We start from the raw sequence: 16583 nt of genomic DNA on the forward strand, positions 1-16583 counted from the left end.
GACCGGCTGACTCTAAGCAGAGGCCAGAGGCAGAGGTGATGTCCTAGGAGCTCTGCAGAGGGGTGAGCACACGGTCCCTAAGGACAGGAATGTCCCGACCAGAAATGTCCTGGGGGGGGGGGACGGGGAGGGAGGAGATCACCAACAGAGTGCTCGATGAGGACAAGTCCCGCTTTGATCCCTGTGAGAAATGGGCCATGACTCGGCGAATCCCTGCGGCGGGACAGCCCGAGGCGCGCTGCGGCCCTCCCAGGTAAAAGCAAAGCTGAGCCGGCTTTCGGCCGACCGGGACCCAGAAGGAAGCACAGAGTCAACCGCTGGGAAGTGAGTGGCCCAGGGAGGCACGAGGCGAAGCGGAGTGTAGGGGTTTGGGAGGACGGGTGCCCCGGGTATTACAATAGCAGGAACTGCTCAGGGCTCGCGCACGAGGCGCCAACCCGGACCGCCAGGCTCAGACTGGAAAAAGGGGCGTCTTCACGGGGAAGTACAGGGAATGATGAGGCCCTTAGAGAGAGAAGCATAGACCAGGGGCCCAACTCCGCAGGAGCCTCAGTGCTGAGTGGCTATCGGCCTATGGGGAGTAAGGCTTTAGAGGAGTCCAGCTGCACGGGAGGCGGGCACTCCTAACTATGTCAGTAGCATCTGAAGCCCCCCAGCTGGGGAAGCTTGCTCAGGAGCTGGAGGCTCAGAAGGGAAGAGGCCTAAGGGAACGGGAACCCTTCCAGCAGTGGAGGGCGGCGGGGATAAAAGCCGTCAGGTTCCTTTGGGGACAGATGAAATGGCGGCCTGTGATTTATGGAGCAGATCGCGTCCTTGTAGATGGCTAGGAGCCTCGGGGACCAGGACAAAAGGGGGGGAAGCGCCGATCCTCGCAATAAAAAGGGAGACCCGAGACAGGTCTGATTGGCAATCCCCACAACGGAGACACAATCGACTCCAGGGGAGAGGCTGGGGAAGGCAGAGGGGTTGAAAACTGAGAGTGTCAACTACAGCAATCACCCCTTGGCCCGTAGGAACAAGGAGTCGTCTCCACCAGGAGTCATGGGCTATAACGGGCGTGGCCTGACTATCCATCCGCCTCAGTGGCCAGCCTTCCTCGGAGCTGAGTCATGCTGAGGGATTGGCCCTGTAGGAGGGTCCCTCGATGTTTTCTAGGATCTTGCTCTTTTTTCTCCTCAGCAGCTACTCTCGCCCCTCCTTGGACATTCTTTCCTCCAGTGGCCAGGTTCTCCACGAGTGGAACCAAGTCGTGGCCTGGCTGATTTTGATGGTACAGGAGGGGAACAAAAAGGGTTGGGCTGCTGAGGCCGGGAGGGGCGGGGTGATGAAGAACGGGCTGCTGCAGCTGCAGAGGGGTTGCAAGGAAAAAGTTCTTTCCTCCTCCCTTAAGTTCCTTTTTACTGTTTTCATCCTGCTCTGCCAGAGTAACTGGCAGCTGTGCTACAGTCTGGAAGAGGAGCCCAGTGTCAGTGTTGCTGGTCAGAAATAGCTTAATTTGTTTAGGAACGGATGGGTGAAGATGACTAACAAAGTAGGAAAGAAACTGAACTCACCCCCACTGCACCATCATGTTTGAGGCCAGACTTAGCATCAAAAGTTTGGACAAGTCTGTCCTAAAACGGATAGATTCCCAGGGTCCTTTTTGGTTTCTAGGACCTTTGTTAAATAAATGGGTTAAGGGAAAGCTAGGGGTGTGGCATCCAGGAGTTTTTCTGAGTCCCAATCTAGCTGAAGATCCTTCTCAGGATCTTCCCAAGCAGCTTTTAGCACCGATTCTTTGTCTCCCCTTTCCTGACCAAGGCAACCATGAGCTGACATAGATCAAGATACCTGGGTCTATAGGAATAGGAAATGCTCACTCAGCGAAGCCTATGGGATCCTCCCTGGGTTTAGGATACTTGTTGACAATGATCTGGGAAGAAAAAAGAAAAAGTACCCTAGAAAATCTTGAGGAACCCTCCCTATAATTCCAATCACTCAGCATCATGAAGATTGGCAGGAGAGTTGATACAAGAGGTATATTCAACACAAGAAAGGGGATATTTAAGCCATGTCCCTTATCTCCAGGACTCCTGGTGGAGATGTCTCCTTGTTCCTACGGGGGCAAGAGGTGTCTGCTCTAGCTGACACTCTCAGTTTTAAACCCCTCTGCCTTCCCCACACTCCTCCCCAGAGTCAGGTTTCCATGCTGTCAGAGCTAGAAACCATTGCTCTTGATCAAGCTACTGTCCTCAGGGATTTTTCCTGGGCAAATTCTGGCTTGAAAGGGAACACAGACGCTGGGCAGCTGATGGAGTCTGTTGGTAAAAGTGAGTATAGTTTAGGTAGAGGAGTAGTTTGGGGGTTGTGTAGATTTTCAAATGATTTAATCCTTTCTTTCACTGCTTGAACACCATTGATTATTGCTGTCTTATTCAAGAGTCCGGGTTTCCTTATTCATCAGTTTCTGCCTCAAATACTCTAATTTGATCCTATCAGAGCTGCCTGGATGAGACCAGCAAAGTCTGGGGTCGTCACTAGTCACATCACCCCAATCCTGGCAGTATGAGGGACAGTCAGAACCATATTTTCGCCTCGATCTCCCTTTTGCCTTTCTCCCATAGCTGAACCATTTTAAAGTTGAACACTCAAGTATAACAATACCAATTAACTAATAAGTACATAAAATGTACAAATACAAATAGAAGTAAAGGGATATGATAACACAAATACAAGTAATCTACACTGTGCTGGTAATTCACTTAAATTACAAAAGTAAACACTGCACAACTCTAACCAAGTGCAAGTAAATTGTTCATTTCCACCAGTTTTAACTGCACACCAACCATGTAAGCAATTCTTAAACAAATAAAATTTACTAGAAAATCAAAGAGAAAAGACACATGCAAAAGCCAATCCATGTGCAAAAAGAAGCCTTACTAAAATGATCTGGATCAAGAAAAGGGTCCTAGCACTAATACATTATTAGTGGAGTTGTCATCTGATTCAATCATTTTGGAGAGCAATATGGAACTATGCCCAAAGGGCTATCAAACTGTGCATACCCTTTGACCCAGCAGTCTTTCTACTGGGTTTATATCCCAAAGAGATCTTAAAGGAGGAAAAAAGTTCTGTATGTGTAAAAATGTTTGTGGCAGCCCTATTTGTAGTGGCCAGAAACTGGAAACTGAATGGATGCCCATCCATTGGAGAATGGCTGGGTAAATTGTGGTATATGAAGGTTATGGAATATTATTGTTCTGTAAGAAACAACCAGCAGGATGATTTCAGACAGGCCTGGAGAGATTTACATAAACTGATGTGAAGTGAAATGAGCAGAACCAGGAGATCATCATACATGGCAACAGCAAGATTATATTATGATTAATTCTGATGGACGTGGCTCTCTTCAACAAGGAAATATTCAGATCAGTTCCAATTGTTCAGTGATGAAGAGAGCCCTCTACACCCAGAAAGAGGCCTGTGAGAACTGTGTGGACCACAACACAGCATTCTCACTCTTTTTGCTGTTGTTGTTTGCTTCCTTATTTTTTCCCATATCCCATGTTTTCCCTTTTGATCTGATTTTTCTTGTGCAACATATTTGTGGAAATATGTTTAGAGGAATTGCACATATTTAACCTATATTGGATTACTTGCTGTCTAGGGGAGGGGGGAGGGAGAGAGGGAAGGAGAAAAATCTGGAACACAAGATTTTGCAAGGATGAATGTTGCAAACTATCTTTGCATATATTTTGGAAAATAAAAAGCTGTTGGTATAAAAATGAGAGATCTTAGGAAGGTGGAAAAAAATTTTCAGGCTGTCAAAAAAAGAGAAAAGGATCCCAGGAATATTCCTCACCATAAAAGGCTAGATCAAAGGCTGGGCCCAATAAAGGGACCAGATTGAGAACTTTGTACCTGCCAGACTAAGAGTTGGGTCTCTGGGGGAAAAAGTGCAATCATCCCTAGTCCCTTCCCTCACACACTGGAGAGTCCAAGGCTTCACATCTAAGTCCGCTCCTTAAATCTACTGCTACCAATTCATGTTAACAGGATTTGACTGTCTTGGTCTCCAAACCGTGGATAGCTGGTACTACAGAAAGCAGAGACAGACTTTAAAGATCAAGTAGAAGTTTAACTAATCACTTTCAGAACGATGAATAGTTTGCAAACTGGAAGTTCTCCTGGTCAGGAGACCTCCCCTATTGCAGGAAAGGTAAAGATTTTATACACAAATCATAAATGGGAAAGGAGGAGAAAGGAGGATTACAATACAATTAGTTTCAGGGCTTGAGTGCTTTCCCATGAGTGAAGGACAATATGGGTGCTTTCCAGTCTTATGTTTGATTCACTTCACTTCATATACATAGGAGAGCGTTATCAAGAACTGATCATTTCAAACTGCATTGTGAGATTCTGACTCCCAGGCCAGAAAAAGCAGCTCTGAGAAATCTAAGTTATTAGTATATTCATAACAAATATCATAGAAATTATTATGAAAATCATAATTTCCTTTCTTTTTTCTTTTTAAATGCATTTATTTAAAAATTAGATACAAAATAAGAAAGTAAAATTTAAAAAGAAAAACACAAAAAGGAAGGAAAAAAACCTTTGTCATGTGCCCAGCAGAATATTAAGGAGGATTCAAAATAGGTAACAAATTTCCAATTCAAGAAAGCATATATAATAATAGACAGTATATTCATGAGTGTCCATCTTTCATTTGCTTCCTTGTAGATTATTCTTTTGTTCTCTGCTTTATTTTTTTCTTTATTCTTTTTTTCTCCTTTCCCCATTCCCATTAATCTACACACACCTTTAGGCCTTACTTTATCCTCTTCTCTCCCCAATTATTTCTTTATGGATTTTGGAAGGTGCTATACCCTTCTTGGTATTGTTCCCTCTTTAACACATTCCCAATGTGAGTAGATTTTCAGAACGCCACCCTCATCTTAATGCCTCTGTGTTGGTTCTTCCTCTGCATCTTTACATAGCATAATTACTATTTTGATCTTTTCCTAGATTTTTTTTTTTTTTTGGAGTCAGATCATACTCAGCTCTGCCCCAATCTTTCTTTTGGCCTAATTACTGTTGTCAGTCTTAGACATATGGTTTGCAATTCCATGTATAAAACATAAACAGTTTGTTCTTATTGAGTCCCTTGAAATTAGTCTTTGATCTCCAAGTCATTATTAATCAGAAAAATGCAAATTAAGATGATGCTGAGATATCACTACATACCTGTCAGATTGGCTAGAATGACAGGGAAAGATAATAGTGAATGTTGGAGGGGACGCAGGAAAATTGGGACACTGATACATTGTTGGTGGAATTGTGAACACATCCAGCCATTCTGGAGAGCGATTTGGAACTAGGCTCAAAAAGTTATCCAATTGTGCATACCCTTTGACCCAGCAGTGTTTCTACTGGGCTTATGTTGTGATTTTCTTCTTTTAAAATAATATAAAGGTTCTCTCTGGGAGAAGGTTTCTCAGGGAGGTTTTCTGGAGGCAGCCTTAGTTTCGGTTAAGAGTAATAATCACCCAAAATGCAGGCAGCTGGTAAAAATGCAAACATTTATTTTCTCCTTCCAAAATAACCCGGTTAGTTGAGGCCTATCTCTCTGCTTGGTCCTAAGAGCTCTTGCAGCTTTGTTCTTTGCTTCTGCCTCTGCTTTCCTCAGCCTCCAGCTGGCACCAAGTTGAATCTGTCTTGCCTCGGAGAGAGGCCTTCTGGCTCTCAATCTCCCAGAGTGCTCTGTGTCTGTCCCAGAGTGCTCCTCTCCAATCTAATTCAGCTGAACTCTCTCTAACCCAAAGTAACTAACTAACCCAAAGCTAAGAGCCTCTTTATATATGATTTCCCAAAGGTTGACTCCTCCTTCTGGAGGCACACCTAAGGGAGGTGTGAATTCACAAAGTTTACTTTGTGAATCTCCCATACTTGTGAACTCCAATGAGAATTGGTGTGAACACAAGCATTGTATCAATTAGTTCTACTTAGTACCTTGTTTCAGGTTCTGGCCCAAAACATCTCCTTGTAAGATCAGATCAGTGATACTGAACCAGGCTAAATTAGAGAATTATTGTCTCTATCAACTCTAATGACTTAACAGTTTGTAAATATTCCAACAGGCTTATATCCCAAAGAGATCTTAAAGGAGGGAAAGAGACCAGTATGTGCAAGAATGTGTGTGGCAGCCCTCTTTGTAGTGGCCAGAAACTGGAAAATAAGTGGATGCCCATCCGTTGGAGAAGGGCTGAATAAATTGTGGTATATGAATATTATAGAATATTATTGTTCGGTAAGAAATGACCGGCAGGAGGACTTCAGAAAGGCCTGGAGAGACTTACACCAACTGATGCTGAGTGAAATGAGCAGGGAGATCATTATATACTTCAACAACAATAGTATAGAATATGAATTTTCCATACAAGAAAGAAAATATAGATGACAATTTGGCTATTATTTCAGAAAACATTTGATTAAAAATTTTTTTGAAAATTATCTGGAATTGAGGATTGAAAATTGCAATGTTTCATGGTTTTAGTTTGGATCAGTTGGAATATGAGGGAATAATTATGGGGTGCCTTAATTTGAGCCCTTCCTCCCTATCCTTTTACAAAATGGGGGAGGTCTCCCAGAACACAGTCCCTGCTCTGAACCCCGTGCTGGTTAAATGAAATTCTTTTGATACTATTTGCTTCTATTGTTTATAAGAATGGCTCATGTATGCAGGGTGTTAGTAACTAAATATTTGTTTTTATTTTTCAAGTCTATGGCTGTTTTAAGGCAAAGTCATTTATGATGTGGTATCAAAGATTCTACGATTTAGCAAGTTCTCTGAAAATGATTATTTCTACCAAGGTTTCCATCTGTCTTCAGCAAAATGATTTAATATTTATTTAAGTGCATAATAGTCTCCTTGTTTAATGAATATAAGAAATATGAGCTATAGCTTTCTTGAAGTACCTAAAGCAGAATTTTAACCTGATATCCTTGCACTTAGTTTTGACTATGTTCTGCAGGTACATATATCATGTTATGCACAAGAATTTGTAAGTTTATATATATCTGGAGACTGGTGAAAGTTGCTATTGAGATGAAATCTCTTGGGACGGTAACTAATATTGTTTTTAGTTTTGAATTTGGAAATGATTATCTGATGAATTATTAAGTAACCCACCACTTGAGAGAAATACATAAGCTACTCAGAGAAATGTGATCTTAGACTGTTACAGTTGGAGGTCTGTCTCCGGATAAGAATTGGGAGGACAACTTTGGCCTCCACTCAAGGTGGAATCCTTCCGACTCAGTTTCCCAGTTGTGTTTCTTTGAATAAAAACCCACCTGATTATTCCTAAGTCTAGCTATAAGGTAGAACTGTTATAATTGGATATCAGACTGAGCTAAGGATGCTTTATCTTGTCATGTGTATGCTCCTAGGCTGGGGCCTGAAGAACAAGTTCTGATGGCATTATAATCATACCCCTACATTTTTCTCCTATAGCAAAATTTTATAATCAGAGCAAATGGTCAATAGAAACCATAAACACAATTCAATCATATAATATCTTGTTAATTCCTTGTTACTTTTATGGTATAAGTTTCCACAATGTCTGGGCTAGCTCTGTGGAGGGCCTCAGGATCAGTCAAAGTCAAAAGTCCTTGGTCTTTAGAAGGAGAAGTGAAGAACACAGGACTCATCAAAGATAAATCTTGTACTCTGGAGTCTGAAGCCTGAATTTTTCTCTTCTCAGAGAGAGTCTGACCCTCTCCCTCAGCCTCCAATCCTTGCCGACAATTACCTCACTACCACACATTCAGCAAGGTCCAATCGTGAGGAGAGCCATCACATCACCATATCATCTAAGTATATGCTTATAAAACCATTATCTCATATTGATTAGGTACTTAGCCTTAAGTGTGCTGCTGTCTTAGATTTAAGTACACCTTTTCAGAGTTCCAGCCCTCTACAAGTTTCCTCTTTTCTTATATCTTGTTTGAATCAAGGTTCTGAGCAGTAGTTAAGCATCTATATTTCCCCTTTTTAAGCCTATCCAAATTTAGGTTAATCCTACATTGTGTGACCCTAATAATGCCATGCCTCGATTTGAAGGTGGTTTGAGCCTGAATTCTTTGAGAGATGACACCGAAATACATGCCCCGGTACCTCAACATTTTTGGCATGCCCCAACACATTGAACCCTTGAATCACAGTGACATGCTCATACCAGATATTGGGGTGGCTACCAGGGTGATCGCTCTAAAATCTAATGTTTTGTGTCTAGTAGATTATTTGGATACGAGACAGAAAAATAGACAATACAGACAAATGCATGGAACACTAACCTGTCTCTTTGATTTTCTAGATCTAGATAGATCAGCTGATTTCTCCTTTCCACAAATCTCTTTTGGTAAATTTTATCTTCTGTGCCACAGTGGGTGACTGGGCTGGAAAATGTAATCTTTTTCTGACTTTGTCTGTTTCCTCTGGGGCCACCAGTAATTGTGATAGAAATTGTCTGATGGTCTACTGGTGGATGCTGTTGTCAATCATAACAATTGATGACCCAAAAATATGGACAAAAATGGCTTATTATGCTCAGGGTATATATACCACTGTATACAAAGACCAGTGATCTCTGAGAAGCATTTTCACACAACTTAAATACGTTTTGAGTTACATAGACAGGATGGGTACAAGGACAGCAGGGGAAGGTAATGATTTGCAGGTCTTAAAACAGCTTGTTGAAGGGGAAAATCTATTTCAGGAAAAGTGGGGAAACTAGTCAATAAACATAAGAGATAAAGCTGATATCTCATACTGGAGTTTATGGAGCAGAAACAAACCAGTTAACATCAGGGCTAGAGCTGATGACTCAGCTTGATTTAGCAGATTCTGGCTAGTCATATGACCTGCTTATCTTAAGGAAATGGTGGTACTAAAGTTGAGCCAGAAATTCTTTTATCCTATGAGTAAGAGGAAAGGATGATAGGGGTAAAGTGAAATGAAGTTGTTTTTTTTTTTTCCCCCCCAAGAATCCCCACAGGCTGCATTGTCTGTGAGCATCAGTGGGCTTTTTTGTCTCCCCGCCCCGAGGAGGGACGTTTACTCTGGAATTGTTGTATGTTATGATTATAGGATCAGTTCAGTTTCAGTCTGCGTAGTGCCAAAAGAAGCATTAGATCAGGAGGACAAAGATAATGGCAAATTAGTGCTGGAAGAGAGCCCAGAAATCATTTAATCCAGTCTCACATTCTTCCCCCTAATTTGAAAGAACACAGAACACAGTGATATCCTCTCCAAGGAACAATAAGACAAATGACACATATAAATTATTGGTTAGTAGGACAGGCTGTAGTAATGGAGCAGGAATTTTCTCTTACCTCTGTTTCCCAAAAGGCGCAATTCTCCAAAGCTCCCACTGAGGATCAGAGATTTAAAGTTTCCAGACGAGGAAATTAAGACCCAGAGAGGGGAAATGGATGGAAAATCAGATAGAGGTAGGTTTTGAAGACAGGAACTCTGACTCCAGAACCAGAGCCTTTTTCCATTGTATCATTCAAGGAATGTATAAATCAGGGTGGGCCATGAACACACATTGGAGAATGTGTTTCTTACTATTCCTTTTTTTTTTTTTTTTTTTTTTTAATATTCAAACTCCACCAGTTCTTTCTCTGGAGGTGGATAACATTTTTCATTATGAATCCTTTGGGATGGTCTTAGATCTTTGTATTGATGAGAAGAGCTAAATCATTCACAGCTTATCATCATACAATCTTGCTGTTACTGTGTACGAAGTTCTCTTGGTCTGCTCACTTCATTTTGTATCAGTTTGTGTAAGTCTTTCCAGGTTGTTCTGAAAGCATCCCATTCATCATTTTTTTTTAATAGCACAATACGTATCACATCACAATCATATACAACAACTTGCTGAACCATTCCCCAATTGATGGGCATGCCCTTAATTTCCATATATCTTTGCTACCACAAACAGAGCCATTAGAAGCATTCGTACCTGTAGGTACTTTTGCATTTTAAAAAAACTCTGTGGTATAGGAACAAGTAATGGTATTGGTGGGTCAAAGGATATCCACACTTTGATTGCCCTTTGGGCATAGTTTCTTTTTTTCCTCAATAGTATTTTATTTTTCCAAAAACATGTATAGCTAGTTTTTAACATTTATTTTTGTAAGACTTTGTGTTCCAAATTTTTCTCCCTCCCCCCTTACCTCCCACCTCTCCAAGACAGCAAGCGATCTAATATAGGTTAAACATGTATAATTCTTTTAACACATTTATATATTTCCCATGTTGTGTAATTCTTCTTCTTTTTTTTTTTTTTTGTATTCCTAGGCTTAGCTCAGTGCCTGGTACACTGTGGGGGAGAGGTCTCAATTGGTGAAAGTCATACCAAGGGGGTAAAAGCCATATCAAAGAAGGGTGTATGAAGCCATTTCAAGGACATAGTGTCCAATAAATAACTTTCTGTGTGCCTGGGAACTTTCTTAAACTGATTGGCACATGGCCTTGAGGATCTGAACATCTAACCATCTGCACTGGCCTTGTACCCGGGTTCTGGAACCTGGCCCAGCACTGAGCAGTAAAGGAAAACCAAACAGCATTAATGTGTGTACAATGTATTATAACTCTTCCTCCCTTTGGCCGATTTCTATAATTGCTGATGGGGTGAATGGACTCTGGCAAAAGACTACATCCCTGGCAGCAACGCAGTATCTGAATGGGCCCCAGGAAAGAGCAAACTGACCCTGCAGAATTATCTTGTGCAGACAGAGCTATCCGGTACTGATGCCCACGGTTACCTTATGCAACCTAGAAGTTAAGCTATAGACATCAACTCTCAAGGCTAACTTGTATAAGTAGGAAAACCAGAAGATCAGTTGATTTACTGACTTAGTATTAAGTTAGCCCACCTTGTTTTGGATCCTTTCCCAGTATAGGTCTCACCACTCCCCCTTGTTAATTGTGGGTTTGCTAGGACTTTTCTGGCTTGATAAACTTTTGCCTCTAGACCTAGAGTTGGTTTGAGCATGTGGATTCATTCTGGATGACTCCCCACCTTCATGGCTTGTTGGACTTCATCAATTACCTTGGAACTTTTTGGGGATCTTTGTGGGAATCCACTGAATAGTCTGGCCTTATGGCAGGGATCAGAGATTCAGTGACTGGTCTGGTGACTGCCCCCGGCAACTCATACAAATAACCCATATGATTGTTAAACTACTTCTGATGAGATCCTGAGTGATCGGGTACAGTTGGCAGAGAGGGACTGGACTATGGATGGAATTGCTGCTGGAGCAGGTAGGGAAGGGCACTGATAGGGATCAGTTCATCTCATGGTCCCATCCTCTGTGGAGGTCACGGGCAGCCCCTCCTTGTTATGTCCATTCAGAAATCCGAGTTATATCAACCCCTGAGGTTGAATTTCCCCTATAAATCTGTCCATGGCTCACGCCATCTTTGCCAAATTCCTCTTGGGATATAGCCCATCACAGCATTCTACCTCGTGGTATCTTCCCCTTCCTATGTCACATGGTGTCTCTCCTCTCATCTCCCATCATGCCTCTATTCTTTCTCCTTCTTTTAGCTAACTCTCTTAGGGTGCTAAACTGCTTTATAGATTTAGCCTGCCAGCTAGGGGCATACTCCAACTCATGGAGTGCTCCCTTTTTCTTGGTTAATTGTGGAAAACTAGGGAACTTGTCTTTTCCATCATTCATTGTTAAAATCCCTTTTCTTGCTAACTATATGCTCTCTCAACTCTATTTCATAGTTACCACTCCTGGAGTCTATTTTATCTCTTCATTTTGCCTATAACTTCTAAATAAACCTACCTTTTGTGAATTTGAGAATAGCCATTGTGAATTCTTCACATGATCAAACCCCAATATCTGGTGCCTATATCAATCTCATCATCAGTGCTGAACCCCAAATAGATCATTTGGAACCAGAAATTGCTCTTCTAAATCACATCACTTACATAATCATCATGGAGTTCCCGATCTCTTTCTTTGGTATCAATTTACCTCTTTGGTGGAGGAGTATCCCTTGTGTGGGGCTGGGAGAAGCTCAGTTTCATTGGTTGGGGAACACCCAATCAAACACATATAGTAAATACTTGTTGACTTAGTGACAGTCGATTGAATGCAGAAAACCAGCCTAACTAGATTTTTAAAAGCTCACAATGGCCGAAAGCTGCTGCATTTTCTGGAAAACCATCTATTTCTTAGACTGTGGATAGTTCGCTCTTTATCAGAATATCAGGAAAACTCACACTGGCAGAATTACGGCTCTGTTAAGGATTTGTTATTATTGGAAATGCTATTTCTTATCTTATTTAGTCCCATCTCAGTCCTCCTGGCAGTACTGTACAGGTGCTGACCCCAAATGGGGTCATGAAGAATCAGATAGGACTGACAAACAATGGGACGAGAAGCTCGACGAGGCCATAGAGTCACCAGGGGTGTACACCAGGGGGAAGAGGTTAATGGGTTGAGGGTCTTAGTTTCTGGTCTTATTTGATTGTGTGCTGCATCCTTTCAGTTTTAGCATGTACCCCAAAAGGTGTATATTTACTTATATGTAAATTATATGCCTGTACATGTATGTATATATTAAAAATATACTATACGTTATAAAGACACAAAAATGAAAATTTAAAAGATTGGAATAAAAGGAAATAATAATTGATTCTAGAATCACTAGGGAGTCACTGAAATTTATTAAGTAGAGGAGTCACATATTCAGGCTTACTCTTTAGGCAAATCACTTTGGGGGTACTTAGACAGGGGATAGAGCACTGGCTCTAGTCTCAGGAGGACCCAAGTTAAAATCTGACCTCACACACTTGATGCTTCCTAGCTCTGAGACCCGCCATGAATCACTTAACCCCGATTGCCTCACAGAAGAAAAAGAAAATCTCTGGCCTTTATAGGAAGGCTGGACTAGAGAAGGGTAAAACTTGAGGCCCTGTGCCCACTTTGAAGGCCATTCTAATAGTCCAGGTAAAAGAGGAGGTGTGAATGTGGGAGGACATGTGGGAGCTTAGACAACTCACCGCACTCAAGACAGAGCCCATCACCAGAGGTCACTGGCCCAGGCAGAATTTTCTCAATGGCACCTGGGCAGCTGCTGCCATAGGTATCTGGAGACTTGAGATTTGAAGAGAATTGGTTGGAAGTTTGCAGGGCCAGAGGCAGGGGTCATTGAAAAGGGAGTATTGAATGAGGAGTTCAGGGGAGGAATTTGGGGATAACATATATGTGGTTCTGTTGGAGATAAGTCCCATGACTGGCTATCTCTGTTGATCATAGAACCTTTGAAATCAGACTATTGCCTCCACTTTGGAGGCCACTGAACTAAGATCACTTGGGATGGTCTAGAATATAATGCCACCTGGTGGGCAAATTATATATCATACAATGCTTCTTTGCTGATTAAGTTGATAACCCTATTTTTCTGTAGACCTGTAAAAGGCAGCACAAAAGCACAGTATTGTAGTGTTCCAAGAGTCTCGTGGGATATGTCTAAATAAGTGAACACTCAACCTACACTTGAATTATATATTTTATATTTATTTGAAAGGATGTATGTACATGGATTTGGGCATTGGATAAATCAAATTAACCCCTTTTAAAAATAAGCGATAAAATGCTGTGTCTTGATACCTTAACCAGGTGGGAATACATCCATTCAATCATGGCCTTGAACTACACTGAAAAAAAAAAGGCCTCAGTAACTGGAGTGACTTGTCCGAGCTACACTTGAATTGACTGAGGAAATTTAGTAACAGTCTAAACAAATGCACATTCAAGCAAGGGGACTGATTGGGGGAGGGAGAGAAGAGCCCTACCTCAGGCCTCAGGATTACCTGTCTTTGACCAAAAATGGACTGTCCATCTTCTGGTAGTGTTCCCTGATCAACAGACGAGTGTATTGGGAGCCGAGAACAGATCGGACAGAGATTCAAGAGTCTATCTCTAAAGAACTCAGCAGAAAAGCTGTACCATACATACTCGAGGAGACTGTTTTCGGGACTTTCATGAGCTGCTTTCCCTTTTCCCACATGTATGCTAAGCTTGCGCCTTCTTTCCCTTGGACTCTCTATGAACTGGTAGAATGCCACAGACATTTGGGGGGTTATTTTATACCAACTGTTTTTATTATTCTACTTTAGTAAAATTCCTTTCTAAAAGTTAATTAATACTCATTATCATGGCAGTAAGTATACCCCTAAGGGGCTGAATGATAACATTAGAAAGCTATCATCCCCTCCTAAACCTCTCAGGGTTATACTTAGTGGCTGAATTGAGGAGACTTGACCTGCCCATGTGAGTGGGGAAGTGGAGGGTAACTGCAGAGAATGGACACATATTGTCCTCTTTAATAGAAGGTAAGCTCTTTCAGAGCACATTATGGGCACTTAATAAATGCTTGCTGATTTATGGAATCCTTTAAGATTTGTAGATTTATTATTATGTGAAAAAAGCCACATAGTCTCTTTGATCACGAGCCATTACCCTTGAATTTTCTTTCTGCGAGCACATCAAAGAACAAAACAAAAGATCCTTGCGAGATACTGGCCAAGAGGGGGTTTATTTTGTTCAAACATGGCAAAGATGTACAAAGGCACAGTGGTACTTAGCTTCTCCACATGCTGCCACTTTGTCTCCATCTGGACACGTGTCTTATCAGTATGTCGAAGGCTTGAGTGGTCTTATGCACCTCTTAACTTTCTCTGATATGCGAAATATCCATTTCGGTTTGAGCACATGTTGCTCATCATGTAATTCTTTTTCTTCTCTTTTAACACAATTGGTATGTCTTGCTCATTAATCTGACCTGTTTGCCACAGAAAAGCCTTTCACTTGGTCTTGAAAGATTCAAGTTCATGTGATTTGTAAGTTAGGCACTTTCCTATTTGGGCTGGCCCCTTCGCAGGCTCAGCTGGGATTGTGGGTAGTGTTAGTTCACTTTCTTACTTTTCTTAACACAGATATCCATAGGTTGAATCCTGTGGCAAAATCACCGGAGGAAGCGGCCAAGAGATGTCCAGACGGGTCTGTGATCCTCATTGTTGGGAGAATGAGGTGGGGAATTAGAATATAATTTAGGTATTTAGAGCTAGAAATTGACTCTTGACCACCAATGTAGTGACACCAGAAAGGTTTGGATATGAAAGGCTTCAATCCCTGAGACCTGGAATTTCATGTGTGAGTCCTAAGCATAAGCTCACGTGCACAGGTATATCTATGTACTTCCGTGACTGGTCACCTTCTTCTGGAGTTGCTGTGACCCACCGAGGATTCACTCCCCAGAGATCTACGGGGACGTGGACCCTGGAGATGAACCCTGGGGATGGACCCCGGAGATGGGCCAGGACTGGCCTCAGACGAGTAGACACAGTCTACTACTGATTTAGTATCTTTTCCAGCTTGGGATCTGCCTGGGACATAGATATAGGAGGAAGACTTTATCCTTTTGATATTATCGTTTCACCTCTATCATCTTTGAGTAACTGCTGTTCCCGAGATTGTTTTTAGGTTTCATGTGTATTTGTATTTTTAAAATTATGTCTTAAAGTGTTTTGTTTTTTTTTTTTTAATTTTTTCTTGGCATTTGAGCAAGAGATATTTTTAAAAGATGAATTTTTTAAAAATAACTTTTTATCGATAGAACGCATGCCAGGGTGATTTTTAAAGTGTTTATTAATAACTATTATACCATGATTTGAAATACCTTTCTGCCTTTGAACATTTGTAGCAGAGGTCTGGTTTTTGATCCACCCTCTGCCAAGGAAGAGCCGGATCGAAATGACCCCAAGAGCAAACATGCCAATTGTGTGCATGAGTTCTTATGGCACTATGGTACCAGATGCTTCTTGACCTGACTTTTCTGGGGAGCAGGCCCAGCATCTGACCTTACACCCACATTCCATCTCCTCTTGGAGACTTTTCCCTTAGGTGATCAGCATCTTTATACAAGGGAGCACTCTATAGAGGCTAGAAAGTGGACTCTCTAATCATTGCTCTGCCTTGCATCTGCTACCTAGCTTAGTTTCAAATCCTCAAAATAAGATGCCCTAGCACCATCTGGTCCCTCCCCATCCCATCCCCTTTCTGCTTCCTTCTGTGTCGTCTCTCCCTTAGATGGTAAGTTAGTGGAGGGCAGATCTTCCTTTTGTATTAATCTTATCCCCCAAGGTTTAACACAGAACTGCCTGGGACACAGGAAGTTAATCAGTGTTGATCAGGTTGGAGTCCTTGATGAGACCTTGCCCCATCCGACTGCATGAGAACTTGGAAACAGAGATGAGCCTTCCGTTTCTCCGTTCTCTAGCTTCGGAAGCCCTGGCTTAGGGACACACACACACTTAGGAAAAGACTAGAGGAAATTCTGCCCACAGAAGCCATTCCTATAGGGACCTACCAAAGTGGGGGTGGGAGGAACGGATGTGTTCACACGGCAGACAATCTCTAGTTTCAGTGGGGTTCCTGAAACTAGAATCTGGAAACTTCTTACAAAATATTTTGGTATAATCTGTTTCCTTTGCAACCCCATGTATTTTCATCTGATA

This window comes from Antechinus flavipes, chromosome X (assembly GCF_016432865.1).
Source record: "Antechinus flavipes isolate AdamAnt ecotype Samford, QLD, Australia chromosome X, AdamAnt_v2, whole genome shotgun sequence".
Taxonomy (NCBI): domain Eukaryota; kingdom Metazoa; phylum Chordata; class Mammalia; order Dasyuromorphia; family Dasyuridae; genus Antechinus; species Antechinus flavipes.